Here is a 24704-nt window from a genome sequence, read left to right on the forward strand (position 1 = left end):
CAAATGTATTAAAAACTACCAAGACGCATCGTCCGTGGAGAGCTACGTAGCAGTAAATATTGCAAAATTATACAAAAAGGGTTGTGAAGGTGACTGTCTGTAATCTACCCATAGTGCTACTGCTGAGCCAGAAATCACAGACACATTAGAAACTGCAGCACCAAAATGCTTTGCTGTCCTGATCACAACCTGCTCACCAGTTTTGGACTTCCTTCCCAAAACCAACGCACACGTAACACCATGAGTATTCCATGCCAGTATCCCAAGGGCAGCTGGGGAATGGCTCGAATACTGTATATAAACTATCTGCTTTTTCCTGAATTAAAGGAGACAGAACAGGGACAAGAAGTTGAAATAGAACCTTCTTCACTAACACACAGACAGTACGTTGTAATATCCCTACCGAGGCACACGTGGCTATCCAGACTGAAAATAATAGCTGTGTTTTACTGCTACGATACAAGCAGCATCAGATGCTTGGGCAGAATTTTGTTAATTGTTTTTATTAAACCACCGAGATAGCACTTTAGATAGCCATGAAGAGAGTTTCTCCTACTGCTGTTCACAACACTAAGAGATTTAAAATAAATGGAAGAGCAAGAGGAACAGCTTGGGCTTCAAACAAGTTGTGCTTGTTCCTAGGAAGGGAGGTTATTTTATTTAAACAGATTTTATTTCCTCATCCTCACTCCCTATCTAACTGCCTCTCTCTGTTCAAACTCAGATCCAACTTAATCCCACAGAGGCAAGGGAAAATAAAACCCTCAGCCTAAACCAAGAGAAAAATCACTAGAAGATAAACAAAAAAAGCACCTAGCAAATCATGAAACAGTGTTTCCACCTGGAGGTTTTTAGATGTCAACTATATTCGTTGAAAACACTGGAAATTTGAAAGTCATAGATGCTACTAGGAACTTCACGAAGTAAGTGTGGTGTGTGAACATGACGTATGCTGCAAGCTAATAAATATTTCACAAAGCTTGGTTAAATAAGAAAATAATCTTGACAATGTATGTTGTTTTGAAAGACGGCATAATGTTTTCAATTTGTTCACAGCAAAAAAAAAAAAAAACAAACACACACACTATCACGCTCATGATCCCAATGTAAAGTTCTTTCAAGAACACACTTTGGCATTACTAAGCTAAAATAATGATATAAAAATGGAAACCAACCGCCCTCAGCAGTGGCAGGTCTCCTTACAACACACTATCGTTCATAATTTATAAAAGTTATTTATTCCACGTGCACTTGACTCCCTTTTCTCCTGCACCCCCTACCAGAGACCTGTTTCAAGAGGTCAGAGCTGCCTGTTGAGCAGCCACATGCTGGTGCAGTAACACGCTTGTGTGCCCAAGGAGTTCTGCCTCTCCTTCCTCCCCCTCCAACATCACTGCAGAAAAGAATAATCAACTGTGGAAAGATCTGAATAGTTCAATGAGCATAAAAGAGGTACTGGCAATAAATTAGAATATTGCAGCCCTCTTTATGGGTTTCAGACATCGCTTCACAGCCGATACCACTGATGAATTTTAAGCAGCCTGCTGGGTCAGGCTGGCTCTTGAGAGGCACTACAAGCCATTACCATGCATCATCATCAGCTGGGTCTTAGTAGTGAGCCTTCACCACAAAGAAATACAGCTTCCTCACAGGACACTGGAGTTCAAACCAGAACAAGCATCACTGAGTTGCTCTGGCAACAGTGGAGCTTTTTGCCCTCCCAAATTTTCAGACATCTTTTCAGGTGGAACGCCTCTTACACAGGTACCTATGCAAAAATCAGCCCCATCTGAAGTCATCAAAAGCCAACTTGGAGCACAGGGTCCCCATTTTTTTTTTTAAATCAAAGCTTATTCTTACATGTCTCATTGGGGGCTGAGGCAAAAGTCACTGCCTCCCCTCCTGCTCTCCCTCTGCGGGACATGGCAAAAGGACCCCCAGGGCAGCAAACTGCAGCCCTGTGCATGCAAGCCAACGTTTTGGCTGGACATATGATGTCATTCTGAGACTGACCAGCTTAAAAACCCACAAGAACAATGACAACAAAAAAGCAAGAACACACAGTTGTTTCCAGATGGATTGAGCACTGAAAGAAACGAAGCAATCACTCCCCCACCTCCATAACAACTCTGGGATTAATGAAGTTCCTTGATGCCTACCCAGTATGACAAACAGCTTGACCCCCTATAAAACATTTTATACCTTTGATAAAGTATAAAATCTTCCAAAGAGTTTAAAAAAAAAAAAAAACAATACAAAAAAAACCCAAACAAAACCCAACTACAACCCAAACGCTGTTGGCATTTTCTGGATTTTTAATATTAATTCACCAGTCAAGAATACTGTGGTGACCATTTACAACGTCCTGCCAGTCCTCCTCCCTCCTACACTGGTATTCCACCACTGCTGGACTTGTGAAGGGGTCTTGCTCTTATGCTTGCCACCTTTTCTGCATTTAATGTATCCATCCAAAAAAACCCTGCTGATCAGAAACAGTAAATTAAAGGAAAGCTCTAAATAATATTGGAAACTGAAAGTCCTTAAATTATTCACAGAATTCAAACAGTTTTTGAAGTACACCATGGCATTTCCATAGCCATGTAATTCAGTCTGACATCACAAGCCACAGCACTGCAATGCTAATTTGGGAGATGATTACAGCTGTGAGAGGTTGATGCAGTCTTCATTTACACGTATCTCTGGTCTGTCTTCTGAAAGGACTAAGGATCTGCAAAATTCTGAATTCGACAGGAGCATCAGTCCACCCAGATGTGGCTAACTGCACTAATCAAACAGTAACAATGCCTCACCACAACTCACTGGTGATTAGCATCACTGCAGACTTTTTAATTTTCACACACAACTTAGTGAAATAACACGTATGTCGCAAAATCTTGTGATAGCCTTTTGGTGAAAAATTCAGCATGTAATGTGAGTGGGAATTTATTTGCTGGGACTAATATCCAGCACCATGTGTTCTCCCTTTACTACAGTACTTCTGATTATTAAACCTCAAGACCTTTGTGAGGGCATTATTACTGTTACTGAAGTCAAAAGGTATAGCCCAGGCTCTGTCTAAAATCAAGAATTTTCTCCAGTACTCTGCTCCCTCCTCCACAGAGTGTGTTTGGGGAGATGGAAGGAAGATACAAGTGTTCCTGTTCCATTTCTTTAAGGCACCAAATGAAGTTATAGCTGTTTCTCTCAAAAAAACTGAACACATCACTGTCTACTGCAAGACCTAGACAAAGATATGATGACTCTGAAGATGAGAATCCCAATCTTCAGGGACCTTTCCCTGAAGGGTACATCAATGGGAATTTTGCAGAGTAGGGAGCATGCCATTTCACAAGGGCAATCCTGATTTTCATTCTTGCTATTCTAACCTCTCACTAATTCCTCAGAAAGGAAGCAAGGAGAGGCTGGCATGCAATTTCTTGTTAAATTACAGCTCTCGAGCTTGAACTGTTAAGCCACGTTTAGTACAAGTCAAAACAGAAAACACTACACAATCTTTATGAAGAATTAAAGATGCAAGAACAAGAGCTCGTATTCAAGTGATTGAAGCAAAGTTATCACACTCAACATAAGCCAGGTACCACATTACTAACTCCCAGATTCAATCCAAATAGAGCAGAAATATTTAAATTGTCTAAATTAGATCTGTAACAATCTTCATAGAAAGAGGCAAGTCAAGTAGCAAAGTTATCTTTGGAAAAAATCTATTAGCCGTAATGGAATGATAATCCTCTTAGATTCATTGATGCTGACAGATTAAATACTTTAAATTCATCTATTATTTTGTTAGCTCATTTGACGCAAAATAAGTTCTACATTTTTAATATTATAGTGGGAGTAGGAGTTTTGCTGTTCCTGTGGCAAATTCAGCATTAATGGAATGCCTCTGGGTATCCAGTAGAACTATAAACTACATTACCAGATGACAACTGGAAAGGACTAACTTGCTTCCACTTTTAACATACTACCACTATTTATTAGAAACTAAATTAATTTTACTGAATTTGCTATTTAGGAAAAGCCTAAATACAGCCCAGCTACAAAATTACTTGTTGTTCTAGTAACAGGGACTTTCCCAGGATTTTATTCACAAAAAAAAAAAAGCCTGGTTTCATACTTCTGCTGATCAAAATTAAATGTTGAGACCTGGAATCTTTCAATTTACCAGAATTATCTACTGCATAGCCCTTTGCAATCAATTTTGAGATGTTTGCATTCACTTATAAATAAATAATATATACCAGGCCTAATATCATACATTACTTCGAGCTTATTATGGGTCCCAAAAACCCCAACTGAGCAAAAATCAGAATGGACGCAGCAGGTAGAAAAACAAGACAAATCTCCATCATCTCACCTCGTGTTACTCCATCTTAGCTTAAGATACACCAAGTTACTCAATTTGGGATCTACAGATATGACTCTGATTCTACAGCTTATAACGGCAAACAAGTGTTCTGCGCTGCTGTATTTCTCACTGGGATACTTGTCAGCTACTTTCACTCTTTTTATAAAAGGGAAATTACTGATCACTTGTCCATGAACCATATAAGGTTTTATCTTTTATAAGATAAAAATCTTAAAATGCATAATTATCCAGGAAAAATAATTAAAGTCTAGAATTAGAAGCTATTTTAACCAATCCATGGTTTTTTTCAAAATTACTAAGCTCTGCCAACTACGCGATGCAAGTAAAACTGCTCAGAACTTTACCTGGAAGCCTTCAGGCAGGACACAGTGCTAAAGAGAAGCAACACGCATTAAATACATGTATCACCCAGTACCTTCCAGTGCATCCACTACATTCATTATGGATCTGCAGCACATAGCTCTGAAAGTGTTGTCACACGCTGCCCAACTTTACTTTTTTATCCCAGAAAGTCCATGTTCTTCACAGTCAAGTTAAAAGATACAAACCAGAAAGTTCCGACTGAAAACTTGCATTATCTGTGTCAGCAGCAGCAACACCTCACAGTGTGTCATCTCCAGCAAACACCACCTGAATCAGAGGCTGGAATTAGTATATCAGAGGGTAATGGCTCACCACAGCTCGTTAGCGGCGTTAAATCTGGCCAGAACACAGCTGACCTGAAGCACCTGTCACCACAGAGTCACAGACACACCTGCTGAACTGCAAATCAGGTATGAAAGCTTGAATTCAATTAATAGAGCAAATTTGTTTTTCTATAACGCAATTTATTATTAGAATGGTGTAAGCATAGAGAAATTTGTGAATAACTGTTCGTGATTTATAAGAAATCTCCATGTTTGCTCTTTTGGTTGTTAATTGTTTGCCAGGAGTCAAGCAATTCCATTTCACACGCAGAAACACTCACAGAAGAAAAGTTTTAGATCCACAAAAGCTCTTTCTTCTGAAAAAAAAAAAAAAAAGAGCATATCCAACCAGAAGATGAGTAATATAACGCTTCCTTTAGCCATTTACAGATGAGCAACCTGCAATGGCATTTCAGTTTTCTGTCCAGTGAGTCAAAGAGCACTAAAACACACACAGAACAAAATGTTTTGGTTTATCCTTCTACAAATAAAACTTCCATCAACCAGGAGCAGACTTTTTCAGAAAGCTTTCTGACATTGAACTCAAGTTAGACATAAAAGCACGTTAAACGTTATTTTAATTCTCCTTTCAGCACAAAGGCAGGTCTCCTGGAAAAAGTCAGGTCTCCTGGAAAAAGTCAGAAGCACTTTTTTTTTTTTAAAGTTTTCCTATTGCTTCTTTAAAACCGGCACAGATACAAAGAAACAAAAAAGAGCTCAGCTACACTCTTTCCATTCATTTAGATTACACTTTTTATGTTTAGACACATTGAATGAGCTTTATCTACAGATTAATTAACACTTCTACTAGAGCATCTCAAGTGTTGAAGCATCCGTTGGATCTTCCCAGTATGGCAGCCATTTACAATTGCACCAAGCTCTCGCTGTACAAGTGCCCTGGACACGGGGCAAGAGGAGTTTGCTGTCACCTCCAAAAAACAAACCACAAAGTCACCTTCTGCAACGCTACAGCTCAGCTCCGAAGCCCAGACTAAAGTGCAGCTAGGTCCAAGCCCCATCTAAGTTTCCTTGTCACGATGGCCACAGCACTGGGAATGGCAGGAATGGTGCAGCCCAGAAAATCGGTCTGTCGCGTTCCCGGCTGGATGTTACAGCTTCACGTCATCTCTACCTGGCAGAGCTGCCTGGCGTGCCTGGCAACGGCAGAACCTCTACTGCCACATGGTTTTCTGTGGAACAGCAGACTCAGAGCACGTACTTGGCATCTACAGAGCCACATCACCGGCCAACTTCCCATCAGATGGCAACCTAGTGGCAGCCAGCACCAGTGGGATGCAAAGCGGGCAATTAGCACTAGGACTTCCCATTTTGCACTGCTTTTCCACCAGACCTGTCCAGAGCCAGGCAGCTTCTCCTTTCGATTGCTTGCAATAGGTTTGTGGCTTCCAAAAACTCCTCACAACATTGCTACCTAGAAGTTAAGGCCAGTGGCTGCTTGCATTTTTCCATTTTTCTCTTTCGGTGACGCGTTAAACAGGTTTCGAATAAGATGTTCACAGTAGGAATTTCAAACACGTGTGGTAACTTTTTAATTATTTTTTTTTTTTTAGCAAAACACAGAAAGACCCAGATAGCTGTATGCTGAAATTACGTTCATGATGCATACATGCAATGTCACATATACACTCTTGTCTTGAAACCATGTTAATTTGCCCTTGTTCTACCTCAATACAGAGTATTTCACAAAGAATACCTTGTATAAGCAAATTAATTAGATACCTACCACCTAATCATCCTCTTCAGTAATTCAAAAGCAAGCTGATTGCTGAATAAATTCAAACCACGCTAAGTTTCCTAAAGGAAATATTTTTAACCTAAACAGAACTAAACTAACTCAGTGCATCAGGGCTTCACTGAGATCTGTAACTTTTTAAAATTCAGAAAAGAAACAGGCAGAAGCCAGGCAAAAACACCTACAGCAGCAGTGGGTCCAACACTCATCAGGAACGTCACGTTTACGTGTAACTGCCCTCCGACGCACGCTGCACGGAGATCCTACAAAGCATTTGGTGCTGAAGAGTATCGGGTGAGTAGCTGGAATCCAGCCACCAAGAGCCTGCAATAACAGCTTCTCTAGTAACAACATTTTTGAATGGTGTTTAAAAAGGCCACAAAAGGGTGAGTGGGGAGGGGAAGGCAGATGAAAATGACGTCGATGACAATTGTGCAGCTAAATCACAAGGTTCAGATGACTTAGGCTTGTACATAGTGTTAGCATCTTCCAGATATGGTTTATTGACCTCTAATGAGACACAATGAAGCATAAAAAGTTTCATACTTACAAATGCTCATGCTCTAAGCTAAGGGCGCACAATACAACACGACAATTAAAGTTCTTTAAAAGTATAACTAGAATATGAAATATTTTTCTATTTTTATACAAAGGAATACGGCCATCTGCTTCACTGCAACAGCAGCAGCATCTAAAAACAACTGAAACAGCAGCCTCTGGTGTTAAAATTCTGCTCTCTTCTCAGACTCCACCTTTCACCAGAAAGCAGGACTGAAAATACAGAAAAGATAGATCAAGTGGCCCTGAGAAATCCTTTGCACCATAAGTAATTTTCCATCTTAGCACATATCATACTCTTCGTGCCCTCTAATTCACTGTGAAAACATCATCAGATTAGGTTCTATTCTGCACTGGTGAAAATTCCTCTTGATACCAAGTCCTCTTTCCGTATGAAGATGGAAATTTTCTCTCATAGCATGGAAAGCTCATTCCACTGCTGCACAGACCAAGCTTTATTCTCGACATCGGAAGAGACAGAAATTACCCTTCTCTTGAGCACATGTATGAAGCAGCACACGTGCACGAAGGACAAGCCAAGAAAAACCAGCCCTGCAATATGCTACCTTAAAGGGCAGGATTCTCCTGTCTTTCCAAATAGGAAATATTTTCGCAGAGCTGCATGTATCAGAGCGAAAGCGCGTGCTGGAGACTCCGCACACCTCGCTTCCAGGACAAGACCATACGTACAGCTCCTCAGGTTTTTGTTTGAGTAACACAAGGAAGCCACCATTCTGATCTGTAGCATTCCAGAAATCCATGGTATGCTCTCTGTGCAAAGCAGTAGTACACTCAAGTACTATCAGAGTGCAAAATAAGGCAATCCTCATAAGGATTAGTGTTCTACAACAGACAAAACTAGAGCATCTCCATGTCCAAAGTCAGTCTTATACTCTATAGGAATGTTCAGATTTTCCCACTCTTTCTCTGAATCATCTCACAAACCATGTTACAACAGATTACAAAGACAGTAACACAGAAAAAACTCAGGGCTAAGTAGAATCTTTAGCAAAACTAGACAATGACTTGAAAATTAAGATACACACATAGATGCTCTATGAGTTCCAAAACTCCACAACTTCTGCATTGTGCACCCAGTTTTTAAATATTGCTCTTTAGAGCCCCCAAAGTTCCTGTGGTTTGAGAGAAATTAATTATTCTCTTTCAAAACCTTAGCTTCTCTACCTACGAACACGAAAGCAACACCACACACAAACTGAGCCTGCATCAGGGTGAAGAGCTGAGAAAGGTGACGAAACTATTTAGTAAACAAACCCATAAGTAAAGGAAGTTGATTTTCCGAGCAGTTACAAAGTTAAATAATACAAACATCGACAGAGAACTCGCTGCACGCTCCAGGGTGAGCGAGGGATGGCTCAAAGCACAGCACGTGGTTTGTTATTTTAATAAACGCTTTGTCCTAAGAAAACCAAACCACGACATTCTTCAAATGGCTCCATTCAGATAAAGTCACACAGAGATTCCTATAGCAACCGTGTCCTGCCTTCGTTTGTGGTTACTCCTGTATCACTCGTTAAGGACGCGTGAAGCCCACACCTCGCTGAGATGTCAGTGACATGCATCCTTCAGGATCGAATCCGCCGACACGGCGCCACGTCAGAAAGGTTTCAAATCGTAAACTGTTGAACCACTTACAAAAAAAAAATCAAACAGCTTTACTGTCAGCAGGGTCTCAGGAACAGAGAAACAGGACTTGAGACAGTCTAATAAAGCAACAGAAATCATATACTTCTTTTTTGGGTGTGGAAATCGGGACACCTTAAAAAGCCTCCCTGCTAATGCAGTGTAAATGCTGAAGCAGAGCTGGCCACAGCAAGCCAACAACATTCCTCAAATAAAGCACCAGTAACAGCTCCTACACAGCTCTACGCTGGTGCCAGTGAAGCACTTGCAAATACGGACAAAATTCTCAGATACATTAATGAAATTCTAGTCCATTTATAATGAAATAAATGGAGCCTCATCTAGTTTGCACAAGGACATTATTAAATGCGAGACAAAAGGTACTCAGGACACAAATAACTCGTGTACCAGTCCTGTCTTCACCATTAGATTCATTTCAGTATCAACAGAATTTGCTATTTTTACCTTTCTAAAATAAGCTTTATTTCTCCCACGAGCTCTGCTGTCCAGAGGCTGGTTTGTCTTCTTGGCTCCTGGGTGCAGAATAATACTTTAAATATGCAGCTCTCTGGACTGCATGCTATCAGTGCTTTTTAGGTTAAAAAAAAAACAATTTAAAAACCCAAAAATTTTCAGGCTAAAAGGAGATACTTGCTTCAACAGCTTGCTTGTCCACAGAGCCACCTGTGTTCTGTTAGGTGGCTTGGCAGAGCATTTTATCATTATAAAATCAGCAGCAATATGCAGTGGCTACCAAGCCGTGCAGTAAGTGCCATACTATCGGAAAAGGAAAATCCCTAAACAATGCTTATTTAGAACAAAACGTCCTTAGCTCTATAGACATCATGCACCACATAGCTTTAGGCTTTAATATCGAGACACAGAAGAATAGGAACATTTGTATTTTATAGACATCTTTATTCAGATACATGCAACCCAAAATTAGTTTCGATGCATCAATGAGATAATCAATGTTAGCAACTGTCTTCTCCTTTTCAAATTACCAGAGTGTCTATACAATTTTTCCTGTAAAATAAAAGCCTAAAGCTACATATGTGTATTCATTCCAATAGATTTAAAACGCTATGCAAAGGGTATCTACAATCATTTCATTTTTCTTTAAACTCCATTCGGATTAGAATCCTGGAATGCAATTTGTTTCTGAGGCAGCTTTTAGACAACTTCATAAACTAAAATCTTATAGCTCGATGGGTTGTTAACTGAGGTTAACTGCTAAAGCCAAAGCTACAAGTAAACACTATGCAACATCACAGCTGAGAGACTACAGACACCAAACTGATGAAAAAAATACACTGTTCTTCCTCAGAATAACGTCCGAACCCAATTCTGCTCCAGTCTAGAACTTGCAATGTCCTGCACGACAAGTTTTAATTAAATAGTTAAGGCTGGTGCTCCTTAGCAGCAACAGAAGAGCCCTCCTGCACAGCCCCTGCAGCGTGAAATTCCGGCGGCTGACAGGGCCTGATCCTGACTGCACTTCACACGGTGCAAGAACTGCCGTGGAGTTCTACCAGAGGTGTGAAACAAAGGCAATGAGCACCTTGCACCACTGATTTAAATATGATGCATGCTTTTGGAGTCACAGATGTTTCTTGATGAAAGTATTAGAAAAATTAAAAATATTAGACTTCATTCTATTCCAGCCACTTATTTCACTGTTCTGTGAAGCATTGTTTTTTTCCAAAGAACCACCAAAAGACTGTATTTTGTCCGTTACACAAAAGCCTCTCGGATTTCCTCTCTGCTGGACCAGTCACCGGACTGGAAGGAGAGACGGCAGCAGATGAGGTGGCCAGGGAGGTGCCCAGATGTCAGAACCCACTCGCTGCCTGCGGGTGACTTCCTACACAGAGACCACAGCCCATGAAGCACACACAGAGTAAAGCAGAGGCACAACAGGTGTGCAAAGAGGGACCTCCCCGGAGGGGCGAGTGTTGGAACAGCGTGAGGAACCTTTTGGAATCTCCACGTCTGACCCAGAGACGACTGTTCCGTAACAACCACCCACTTGTAACGAACATATCATTATGGATTCTGAATGCTTCCTCCAGAAGGATAACACAGCTCTGAGCTGCTCGCCTCTCCCCTCCTTCCCAGGCACTTTCCATACTTTGGGAAGCCCGGATACACCCACCAAGGTGTCGGGGTGCTACGCAGCGGGGAGCTGTTGACATCCTTCGGCTGTTTGCCACGAAGACATTATTTCACTCATGTGATTAACCAGGGAAAAGTTAAATAAATGATAAAAAAAAGTACTCTGAGCATCTCGAATACCCACCTTGCAGGTGCACACGCACATCCCACCGCAGCCACCTGCGCCGCTCGGCCGGCGATCAGACCCTCAGTGCCAGAGCGGGTCACCGACTCGCCCCATCCCACCATTTCGGGACAACCCGACCAGCCGCCGGGACTGTGGTGAATATTCCCACGGGATCGATGCAGGCGCTGGATTCCCACGGACGCCGCGCACCCAGCAGCGCGGAGCCGTCCTGCCCACCGCACCAGCAGCCCCGCGGTAAATCCTCTCGCTCCGCGGACCGCGCTGCCGGTCCCACCGCAACGCCCCTCTCCCCGCGCCGGCTCCGCACACGCTGTCCCGCTTTCTCGTGGCGGGGGGGGGGGAGGGGGAGGGGGGATGTCCCCCCCGCCGCTCCGGTGCCCCCGCGGACCGCGGGGCTCCCTCCGCCGCACCGCAGAGGCGCGGGAACGGCGCGCGCGGAGCAACCGGTGGGACCCCCCCCCCCGCCCCGCGCGCGCCGTTCCCGCCGCAAACTCGCCGGGAGCGGAGCGGGGGGAGCCCCGGGGGGGACCCCCGCCGCCGCCCGCTTACCTCGCACGGCCGCCGTCCCGCCGCACAGCCCCAGCAGCAGCAGCAGCCGCCAGCGCTCCCAGCCGCTCGGTGCGGGCCCGCCGCCCATGCTGCCCGCGGGAAGGAGAAGCGCTGCGAACCTCTCGGTCCCTCCGGCGGCGAGCTCGAGCCGCGCAATTCTCCTTTTTTTAAAAAAAAAATTCCCCCCCCTCCTCTCTCTCTCTCTCTCTCTCTCCTCCCTCCCCTCCGCTCTCTCTCCGGATGCGCGGAGCCGCCCCGCGCCCGGCGAGGCGAGGGGAGGGCGGGCGGGGGCTCCGCACCGCTCCGCACCGCTCCGCGCACCGGCCGCCGCCGACTAGCGAGCCGCGGCGCGCGCCCGCATCCCTAATGAGCCGCCCCTCCCCCCGCAGCCAATTAGGCGCGCGCGGGGCGGGCTCTGCCGCCGGCGCGCGGGGTGGGAAGGGGCGGGAAGTGCGGGGGGGGGGGGGGGTGTCCAGGTGCACCGGGAGCCGCCGGGATGGGGGGGGGGCGGGGGTCCAGGTACACCGGGAGCCGCCGGGATGGGGGGGGGGGGGGCCCAGGTGCACGGGGAGCCGCCGGGATGGGGATGGGGGGGGGGGGGGGGGGGGGTCCAGGTGCACCGGGAGCCGCCCGCAGCCCCCGCCCCGCAGCCCCGGCCTCCGGGTGCGCAACCGGCCGCCCCGGGCGGGCGGGAAGGAAGAGATCAAAAAAAAAAAAATCAAAAAAAAAAAAAAAATCTTGCACGTTTTACTGCGAGGCTGTGGCCGTCGGCGTTTGCGCACCCAAAGTTTGGAGCGCAGAACTGCCCCCCACACCCACCTCAACCGCACACACGTGTCCCCGAGGTTCTGGGAGTTATTCCACCCTCTCATCCTGTTAAATTAACGCATTTGGGCACAAAGCCCTAAAAAAATTTTTAAAAAAGTACTGCTGTTAACATGAGGAAAATGCAACAGCCAGCCCCCCCCCCCCAAGCAAACACGTTTTGTGCCATCTTTATTAATACTGCATGGCTCTGTGATCAAAAATTCTTTTTCTTGCCAGGAGTGTCACTGTTTCACTCGCCCTTCCCCCCCATCTAATCAGGTATAAATATTTTTGTTGTGTATTTGTTAAGGAAGCGTAACAGTCACCCAGGCAAATTAAAAGGCAAAAAAATCACCAGTGTGCTTAAGTGAAGCTGCTGCTGCCCTGTTCTGAACAGGTTTGATCAATAAAATTGGAAAACAGAGGTGCCACTTGAAGAAAAGGTAAGTTGCTGGAGGAGTAACTTTCAGCCATGAAGAGCATCAGCTCCTCCACGGGCTCCATCCTTGCACACAGCCAACGCACAAGATTTTGGGAATTAGTGTCGTTTTCTTTACCATAGGGATCAGTGGGCACAGGTGGAGAGGGAAGGAAAAAAGCCACAGTGAAACCCGGTGTGGCAGTGCTTCGAGTGGGATACAAAAACTGCAGAATGGAGCAGGAAAAAAAAGGTACAAAGTGAGTTTTGATGCTAATGAAGCACCTGGCCACCAGATTCCTACAATACTACGAGGTAAGGACACATGGATCCCCTTTGTACCACTGAGGCTGTAAGAGAACTGTCCTTGTGGAAATCAAACATGGTCTATTCCTAGCTAAGATATTACAATGTTGCCCCTGAAATGCTGTATTTGTTCACCATTTCCCTTTCTTTTGAACATAAACTCCATTTTCACGAGGTGCCAAGACCACAAGGGTCGGAATACGGGGTATTATTCCCATCCACGTGTTACACTTGAGCAACTGCACTAAGTTCACTCCACTCCAGGTTCACAAAATCCAACGTGTGCACGTATCTCAAGCTTAAGGGGACTCAGTTACGACTTACAAAATGTTTTGAGATCCCTGACTGCTAAATTCTGGAAGAAGGCAGTAAGATTAGTTACATATACTTAAGAAGGCGGCTTGTCAATTGGTCCTCCTGCAGGCTAGCTTTGTACTGTTTTCAGGAGGAAACAAATAATTAAAGCAAAAGGAATTTGTAAACAGAATTTTAAGAGAAAAAAAAATCAATATCTGAGAACATCACATCAGAAGATCTCTTATTCCCTTTCCATCATGTGTTTGCTGGACTTCAGCGTACAATGAAGAGGAGAGCTGCAAAGGCAGAGAGCAAATACATGAAAAATACATTTTCTTCAATGGTCTTTTAGGTCATTCTCCACATTCGACGGGTTCCAAGGAAAAATATAAGGAAAAAAGCTAACATAAACATTGAAGACCAGAACTAGGAAGTTACACAGGAAAGTTTTTACATGACAGAGCATCTGACATACTCCCTCTAAAGTCTTAGCGTGTCAGCAACATAGCCCTATTTTCTAGTACATACATTGAGCCACTTGTGCTTCAAGCCCAGCTAATTATCTATTTTTGCCTGTGCCACTGAGTCAGTTTGGTGCTTTAGATAAAAATACCGAGTTCTCCGTTTATAATGCAATTACGAAGCGGGGGAAGAGAGCAAAAGTAGAAAAAAGGGCAACAGCTGGTAACTTCAATCAGTGCACTTGGAAATATAAGTAAGCAGAATATTCCACAAAGATAAAGTCTCAGGGTGGGGGAAGTACACAGCAGTTTCTGAAAGACGAAATCACACATCCTTCAGGCACCGACATACGCTGATAATGCGCAGCACCTTACAGAAACAAAGCTCTATACATGCTATGGCAGCCCAATGCCACTATATTTCTATGAACAGAGGTTATTTATGCAGCATTTTAGCAAAATGAAGTCACAGGGAATCTACCTTCAATATCAGGGTGTGAGCACGAACGAAAGAAGAGACAGGAATCCAGCCAAGGAGGCTGGATTAATGGCATTAACAGAAGAAAACACGGGAAAATTAATGGAGAAGCTGAAAATGCTGTAAGGAAGACATTTGTTCTTCCCTAGCACTTCAAGGGTTAAACTTTACAATGAGCAATATTAATTTTCTGACAGAGCCCATATTCCAAATCAAGATTTTAGAGTTCCTAGAATCTGAAAGACTAAAGTTTGATGCAGCTGCTGAGAAAAAGACACTAAACAGAAATGGAAAAGAAGAAATGAAAACAAAGCAGCTTGCTTGAACACGGTGATCACAGCAGCAGGAAGTGCCCACGGGAGGGACAGACAGAATCCCTAACCCAAGGTCTCAGCTCTGCCACCACCTCACTCAACAGATCCTACTAAGCACGTTTTTCCCCCCCCCCCACACCTCCGTATCTCAGGTTACATCTCGTACTGTGCCATTGAGCTGGTTGCTAAAGAGATTTCCACAGTCTTCAACCACATTAACTTATTAAACACACAGCACTTTACAAATATGAAGTAAATTTCTCCAGCTAGAATACATCAATACCCTAATAATTTTCAATAAACCATACAGCTACAGCCTGAAGGGGTGGGGGGAGATAAAAAATAAATCACCTCCTCCACCCAGGAAGCTCAGCAGAATGTTCCAGCTGAGTTTGCAAAGGTGCTTTCAGTCTCTATCTCTTCTCAAGTGCCACATAAAAATTTGCAGCCAGGTGATTACATTTGGTTTCTTATTTGATGTATGACCTTGGAGTAACCCACCTGTGATTTGCAGTAACTCAGAATTCACATCACCTGTATGCCAGATAATAGGCTGGGGGAGGGTCATTGCTGACATGCTCTCAGGAGCAGGTGAAGAGACAGCAGCTTCAGTTTGCAGCTCTTCCAAAAAACCCACACCTGAGATGGCACTGCCATCTGACAGAACGTACCACGGCTACACTTCACGTATATAATGATAAAAGGAGAATAATTGCATCTAAAGCAGTGCTGTGTATTACAGAGAACATTAGACACAAACCAGTTGGCTCTAATGCAAGTATTCACATCTGTACAATAAGTAAATAATTCAGGAGCAAGCAAGAACATCCAACTGTAACAACAAATAAGTAGGGAAATTACGTGAAGCACTTTGAACGGGCTCAGTTGTAGTGACACAGAAGCCAATTAAAAAAAAAATCCTACTTGCTTTTTGCATGTTTCTAACATTCATCCTTCCCCTTCTCTCTCTCACCAGAGTACTCTAAACAAAATGGGACCTGAAAAACGATCCAACACACCTGGAATTGTAATTGTGAGAATGTTGTGATACTGCATGGCTCGATCCAGCAATACCCACACAACCTTACACACTGGAATAACACAGGGACAAGCCTTCGGCCTCACAGTGCATTCCCTTGAATTGGGTGGTTCCATTTTATGGCATCAAACCAAAGAAATGCCCCCTGACGGTCATAATGCAAGAAAAAGAGAAATTCTGAGCTCAAATGATTAATTACAACTCCTCTCCACACAGCAAAGGCAGAAGTGGATTAAATTCCCTCTGGGGCAGCTCTCAACACTTCCCATGTACCAGGATGGCATTCTTTGGGTCTGAAGACCCACCTGTGTGAGGAGAAAGAAAAGATGGTGGTTTTCTCTCCACTGCATACCGAACAGAACGCAGCAATGCAATCATTCTCTGGATGCTGGGTTAAATTAATTGCTGAAGCACCTGAAGGACAGAAGAGCTGCTGTTCCCAGCCTGATGCTGCACAGGGTGTATGAGATGGTATTAGCGTGTTTAAGGAACCCGATCTTCCACAGTTTGATCCAAGATACAACTTGCTGACAGCAGTTACAGCTTGATTTTGAGTTTTCAGCACATTTTGACAGTGGGGCCTGCATTAGGATTGCCCAAATGTAAAAGGAGCGTTTGCTGTACCATACAGATGTGTTCCAGATTGTTACTGGGGACTCACTCCAGCTCGACGTGTTTTCAGTTGTGGAGATCTTTATCACAGTCCCATATACACGTACCGGACACAGGAGCAGGGTCACAAGGAATTAGCCAAATTAATGGGTAATAAGCACATCAGTGAACACTAAAAGCAATAAACTGCATAAGCAATCTCCAGTTCAGGAAGAACCTGCACATCAATGGCTGAACGATGAGAGCATGAAATGGTGCTGTATTTTGCCTGCCAAAGCACCCAGTGCTCCTCTCAGGCAGGTTACTGGGCGGCTGAACCATCACGAGTCTGACCAGCAAAGCCATTCTCAAGCACCCAACACACTGGGACAACGGATGAGCGCAGCATTCCGCACGACATCACGAACACGCAGAAACACAGCTGAAATTCAGCCTGTTCTTCCTTTGCCCTCAAGTTTATGCCAGTCTGTAGCTGTTCTCTGCTATTCTCTCTGCATTAGGACATCTAGTGGCTGCATAATTCTCTGAACATACACACATATACAAATATATTACTGAGATTTCCTGTCAGAAAGCTCATCTCTACTTTTCTAAAGCTTAATCAAACTTATTTGAGAGCATTTCAGGATTTCTGCATTACTCTGTTCTGCAATATAACCCCAGCTCATTGCTGGGCAGAGTACTTTGAAGCGTGAGCACAACAAGAGTGACAGGTGTATGTGCCAACTTCCACTTTCTTTTCATCAGGATATCACAGCAGCATGTTTACCTCTCAACCACAATGTAGTCTTACTTTTGCAATGTACATAACTCTTCCTAACTTTAGTTTAGAAAGATTTTTCCTTATTCTACATTTTAGTAACTTGAAATGAGAGCGCGTTGCTCTAAAGTTTTGTGTTATCTTGTTTCCATACAAATAAAAAAAATTATATAAACCCTTTTATCCCTAAGGGTAAACTTCAGCCTCCTCAGAAATGGAAAAAAATACCACCTTAAAAAAGCCCATGATGTTTCTTTAAACATTTTCATCCCACTTGCTCTAAAGTGAAGTCACCATTTGAGCTGTCATAAGTCATAATTTCTGATGAGTTAAAATCTATATTATTTTAAAATTGATTAATCTAAGATGAAATACAATACAACTATTTGCATTTTCCTGTGTTTGTGCATTCCAAAAAAAAAAAATCAACAGACACCACCAAGCAAAGTTAATCTGATAAAAAGTAAGATGCTGAAGTGGTTGGCTGTGCATCAATACAGGAAAACGTGCCAAGGGGGTGAAGAACATCTGAACTTCACTAATCGATTTTAAGAATTGTAAGACCCAGGCATTTAGAAAATGTCATAATCTTAATACCTAATTCACCCCTTGATTTGTAATTTGGAGAAATCAGCTGCACTTGAAGTTTCACCTGCAGCATTTCCTTCAATTGGGCAAAGAAGAATTCCTACTTCAGCATTAATTATTATTTTATTTCCACACTCTTTTAGATTTCCCCACATAAATTAATACTCTGATCCCACCTACATTCCCTTGTCACGCATCCAGGGATTTTTGTTGTGGCTGCAGCTGGATTACAGGCAAAAGGCTATTCAGTATGCTCTAACCTCTGTACAAAGAGCTCAGACTGCAAACAGAAAGACACATCACTGGTACTCCCATCTTTTCAAGTCACTCGCTGTGTGTCTATGCCAGATTTAGCACCCTGGCTCAGACCTTCCTGGGTGAACCTGTGCTTGGAATGGGAAGTACACGGCAAGACATAGATGATGCAAGGGTGAGATGCACGTGGATCAGAAAGTGTGCCTTTGAGAGCAAAGACAGAAACCCGAAAGCAGCAGGACATTAGACAAGCGATTCCGTAGCTTAAATATTTGTAATTTGTGGTTAAGACAGAAGGTTACACACCCGAGCAGTACGAGACTACCCCAGACATTCTTCAGAACACTGCAGCCATCGCTGTGCAGGGCAGAGCTGGCAGGGATGCTCCTGCCTGCGAGCAGGAGAACAGTTAGAGGGCAAGGGACAGGAAACACTGGGAGAGTCTGTTTCTGTTCTGCCAGAACAGAAAACACGTGAGTGACACGTCCAGCTATTTCAGTCTCGGTCAGAGGCAGCGTAGTTCTCAAAAGGCTATTACTGAAAAAGTTCAGAACCTTCTCATCAAGTGGGAAGTTTCTGCCACCTTTTTGCATCCAAACTTGCAGAGCACTGAAAAGCAGAATTCAAAGACCTTCCACTGGCAATTAGCCAGTGAAGGTGGAGAGATGCTCAGTGACTAGGCAGGATGACAGCCCGGTCATGAAATGCAGATGGGTAGAATCACAGGTCACAAGACAACAGAAACACATAAAGGAACTTTCTAATTGGAGAGCTGAACCCCCCCTCCTTGCTCCTCCCGTCCCAAAAGAACAAACAAACAAGAAAATCCACAAAAACCCAAAACCCAACCTGAAAAGCTCAGAAAATCTTTGTATGGAACATGACAAAAGCAGCTCATCAGCCAACGAGCAAGGTAAGAGGTCAACGCTCCAGTCTGGGGTTAATGAGACAATCTGGGTCTCAGCTCGGGTGCCACCACGTGCCTCCTGTGCAGCCCCCAGTGCTCGGGGAGAGCCCCCAGCCACCCAAACTGCAAACGTGCCTGGCTTCACAAGGGACACCCCGCTCTGCTTCGCTGCACGTGTCGGACTAACCCCCACAGCTCCCCTCTCCCCGTTTTCCCAACCAGTGCACTGAAGCCTCCCAGTGAGTCATGAGAAATGGGAGATTATTTTTACCCTAATTAAGTATAATTTTGTCAGGACTGGTAATACGCAGGTGTCACATTATTAAGTTACCTAATTGCGCCTTTGAAATGGCCACATAATAATGACTTTTCAGTAACAAGAAGAAAAAAGGGATGTGAACTCTCTGCTTTATGATTTTCATTTTAATCTCCAGCACAAAAGCAGAGGGCATCCACCTAGTAACTGCAGTTCTGAATTATTCATAATTAGTCACACATCAGGAAATGCAACTGTTTGATGGTCTCAGGTGTGAAAGACAACAAGTAGTTGAGTAGTTCCTGAAGCATTAAAACGTTATTTCAGCTACAAGGCAGAGAAACAATAGAAGCCCACTTCAGTGCAAGCAATACCACTTTCAGAAAAGCATCAGTTAACACGTATCAATCAAGTACCAAACAGCTCGCTGAGCTGTTCTCCCTATTTAAAGCCATTAGAAGGCGAAGAACCCAATCACTGACAGCTCCCACCGTTCTCGTGGAGCGTGCTGGCTAACCCCGTGCCACGAGGACCACGCTTGTTTCTGCTGTGAAGTACATGGCCCCGGGGCTGCGCTTCCCGGGCTGCAGAAGAGCAGACGAGGCTGCTGGTGCACCACGCTGGGACTGCAGCAGGAACGTGCAAAACCTGATCAGCCATTCCCAGACGGAGGTCACTGCAGCAGAGGAACGATCGCCCTGTAGCATGTCCTGCCATGGAGCCAACCAGGATCTGCTCTTATACACAGGTCTCTTGCCAGGAAGATTTTGCCCTCTTCCAACTCAACAACTCTTCCATCTCACACACACAGAGACGCAGAAGCAAGGTGTTTGAATGTAACGTAGCACATGCCTAGAAGGGAGGCAGATCCATTGGCCATCCACTCACTTTTAGAGTGTCTGGAGGATTTTGAAAAAAAAAAAAAAAAAAAGAGCCTCAAGAAACTCAAAGGTGTTAATTAAAAGAAGAACTAAGTATCTCTCAGGCAACTGTAGGCTGAAGGGTATCTGAAAGGATCTCCAGATCTCCAGCACGAGATGAAGGAGTGCTGTGTGGCAGGGATGAGGTACTGTTGCAACACTGACAAGAGACTTCAAGGAACTTGCTGCAGCTGAGCAAGTGATGCAGTTGCACAAAGAGAGATGGCAGCTACACAACCATTGCAACCAGCTCCTGAATTCAGAGGAAATTCCTGAGAAAGGCTAATATCGGAACAGCTTTTCTCATCCTGTAAGAAAGCATACCCTCTGCTAACAGACACTTATTCATCCATCACTCCTACGTTTCAGCTTCAGAGCATTCTCGTATATTCGTATTTTTTATCCAGTTTTTAAACGCACAGCAGAACAAGAAACTCTGTAATAAAAGAAAATTTACTTTCAATCCTTTAGACTATAGGCAAAGTTTGACACTGAGCAGCTGGCTGGGAGCGTAAGCACTTTTTGGCCCCTCTGGCCCAGCTTCTGATTCCTGGTCTCCCTGCAGAGCAAGAGCCACGCCAGTACGAGTGCTGGAAAAGCTGAGTTAGACAGGAGATGGCAAAACAGACGCACAAATCACAGCGCCAGGAGTGGCACACGGTGGGAATGACAGGTCTGGGCCATAAAATCCTGCTGAACGATGTTGCCTCGGAATATAACAGCAGCCTTATAGCTGCCACTCACAGTCCTCTTCAAACCCACCCACACAAGTCACAGCTCTCACCTCGCCAGCTGATCCAGCTTCCCATCTCCTCCACAAAGGGGAAGTGCTATCTCCACATCCATAGTGTAAAAATAACGGGATAAAACCTTTACTGCAGTGCCTGCAGCCAAGTACAGCACTAATGCCATCTATTGTAACGAAGAATAAGCTGACTTACTACAAGGGAGCACACAGTTAAAAAGCAAAATTTATAGGACTGTGGTCTTCTAGCTTATTCAGTATATGAAGCCCTAAAAACCATTTCCTTGAGGCTGTGGGCCCCTAAGTAGCAAGTTTAAACTCATCAATAAGTTAATTGTTCACAGTGACTTTCAATGACACCATCATCCTCCAAAGAAACAGTCCACGGACTCAGCGGGGTCTGAATTACTGTAGAGCAGTAGCTCTGCCCACCTGTTCAGAAGGGGGCCAACATGGTCCTTCAGCATTGCAATTACGAGGTGTTCCTAGAGCAGGAGAAGCACAGCACGTCAGGGTGTCACTGAAAAGTCCTCCAACAAAGCAGATTTTGTGACATAAACTCTCATTTTAAAGCTGTAGCTCAGCGTCCTTTTCATAAAAGTTCCCACAGAATATAAATGAGAGTTCCCTGGTGGATGGTGCCAAATATTCTGATGTTCTGATAGAGAATTTTATATCCAGCATAGAAGACTTGCCATATTTTGTTAAACATGTAAGCTTTCCAGCGTAATTCCCAAAAATGATAGATTCAGACGGCCCCGCAGGTTTTTGCTTCTATTAAGTTTTACAGGGTTTTATTCCTAGTACTGGTATCCAGTAATTCCAGTTCACTGCCCTATCAGGTGCAAAAAAATCATGCATTGGTAGCAGCCATAGTAAATTCTGCAGCATTTTTCTGAGCTTTGTAATTCTGGGCTAATGAGTCTGTCCTGACTCACATCCTGTTTACTTTCTCAGAGACAGAACTGTTGCAAGGTAGGAAAACAAACAAACAAACCAACCAAACCATATACCCCCAAAAAACAGGCGAAAAAAATACATGGTTAATATCGCTCATGTGATAAGATGACTCACTCAAAAAAGAAAATAATTCATGATACTAGACCCTCTTAAGCTGGGCATAAACATCTTTTTCTCCTCACTCTGGAACATCTCCAGTGTGCTGTTTGATCAGGAAATCTCTCAGAAATCAAGCTAACGTACTCAAGTACTTTACAAAAAAAAAAATTCTGCATCTATACAGAAAAAAAGAAAATTACATCAATTGGTTTAATAGGCTGTGGTGATGGTTCCCACGTTTTCAACTGAATCCAACACTCCTTGCCTCCCATGTACCATGGTACCAGCACTGTCAACAACAGCAGCACTGATGCTAAAGGTGGCAAACCTGTCACGTGACTTCACATCTAATTTGTCTTGGGTCCCCTTTACTAGATTGGTGCAATTTAGCTAAAGGGAAGATGAATCCCACTGTATACCCCCCATCAGCCTGCAATGTTTGGAGGCTGCTTACTGGAATGAACTCTTTCTACTGTTTTTGGCAGGTGTGGACACTGAAATCCACTATTCTGTCCTTGCACTGGATAATAACTAGGATAACAGCTATGTTTGGCAGCATCAGAGAACCAACCTACAGGCAGGGAGAGAGAAAAGAGCCTGTCTGTTCAGCATTTCAATAATCCCTTTACCACCAATACCAGCATTGCTTCTCTTTTTCCGATGAATTAACCTATTCCACCTGCCAAGAACAGGCCATATAAATGCTTCTCTGAGGTTTGACACACGCATTACAGTGAATATTGATAAAAGGAGCAGGCTACATAGAATTTAGTAAACCCTCCTGCAAGCAGTACCAAGCTCCAGGTGTTTTTTTTACTACCTCCAAATGATTCCTCAAGTTAGTAACATCACAGTGACATCTCGCAAACTGAAACTCGAGCGAGGCCCCAGGTGTGACAAGAGCAGTCCTTACACACACGAGGTGCACAAACCCCCCAAGTGACAGTGAAGGCCAGCAGAACTTGCCTCCATGGTGTGCAGACCTCACGGCTCACAATTCAGAGGCTAAGCCACATCAGAGTGTCATCGACAACAACACTACATGACATAAACCACTGCATCGGACAGACCCTCGGCAGAAGTAACCTGGTATCAAGAGGATCTTTCCTGGGAAGTTTCCAGCTGAGGTGGAATCAAAAGATAACTAAGCACTATTAAGAGACAGCCAAGATAGTGTGGAATACAGTGCAGCACCCAGCTGGGACTGAACTACATCACCACGCACAGGTACACCCCCAAATCCATCCGTATCATCTGCCACTGGAGGGTAGTCCCTCTGCAAGACAAGATTTATGGAAGCCAGCCAAGCAATTCCAGCGCTGTGGCAGCAGAGGGAAGCAGTAAGCACTGTAACTTTGACCAGCCACTCGACTGTCATGCACTAAAGACTTAATTATGTTCTCAACCAGAACACAATGAACTCTGTCATAAGTGATCACACAAGAGACCACGAAGTCGGTAGCTTAGCGGAAGTGGCCTTCTATGAGAGATGAACTTGAATTTTCTCTGGCTTTAGGGAAAACTTACTGAGCTCCAAAAAGAAAGAAGTGGAATGCAGGGGGGTTTTGCTTTACTTATCAAGACTTGACTTCACGTGTTGGTGTTTTACCAGGATAAAATCAGTAAAAATAGAAAAATTTCCCCTCATCTTGAAGTTATCTTAAGAATTTACAATCACACCTGCATCAGTAAATGAAAAGGCATCTCCATAGTCAAATGTTGGCAGACAGGCAAAGCAGGAAACATTTTGCTGGCAATAAATCCGTAGTGTTTAAAGCATGCACATTTTATGTTTTATTTGGGTGCAATTCACCTCTGCACAGGAACTAAGCATTGCATAAACCTCACCTTTGGTATGATTTGGACCCTCTTCTCCCATAGTTCAGGTATTTGTCATGGCAAAAAAAAGGAGAAGAACTGAATGTATTTAATGACACACAACTCTTCTTCCACTTTTATGGAAGGCAACAGAGCCTACGGAAGTGTTTTTATCAAGTGGATTACAGCTCCCAAACAGATAACAAATGACACTGAGAACTGTATTTCGACCTAGACCAAAGAAAACTTAACTCTCCTGCTCTCATCCCACTTCTTGAGGAATGCTTCACAGTCAAACATTCCCTCAAAATTCACAGATAAATTCTCCAAGGTCATCACTGGTATATTTTTTTCACTCTTTGTTAAAATGAATTAAAGGAAGAAAGACCACGATGACACTAATTCGGGCTGCAGGAAACCACGCACTGGGACGAAGACTTCAGGACGGGTCAGCTCACCCCCCCGAGTCACATCTCCCCCCTCTATTTCTGAGGCTCTGTTACACATTTAGAGCACAGAGCACTTGGGTGAGGCACCATCTCTCACTTCGCAGAATTCCTACAAAGCCAGGCTCCAACTTTTGCTTGGAGAATCCAAGTGTGACTGTAGTTTAAGCCCAGAGAATGGGATAATTGGATGTTGTCAATTCACACACGAATTTTCATTGTAAAAGACGTAACACGACACAATCCAGGGCACATGCTGAAGAACTTAATTTGAAAAGCACAGCGCTTACCACAGAGCTTTTCCTTCAGCCTCCAGCCAGGGCACTCCGTGCTTGGAGC

This window comes from Tauraco erythrolophus, chromosome 29, assembly GCF_009769465.1.
Source record: "Tauraco erythrolophus isolate bTauEry1 chromosome 29, bTauEry1.pri, whole genome shotgun sequence".
Taxonomy (NCBI): Eukaryota; Metazoa; Chordata; class Aves; order Musophagiformes; family Musophagidae; genus Tauraco; species Tauraco erythrolophus.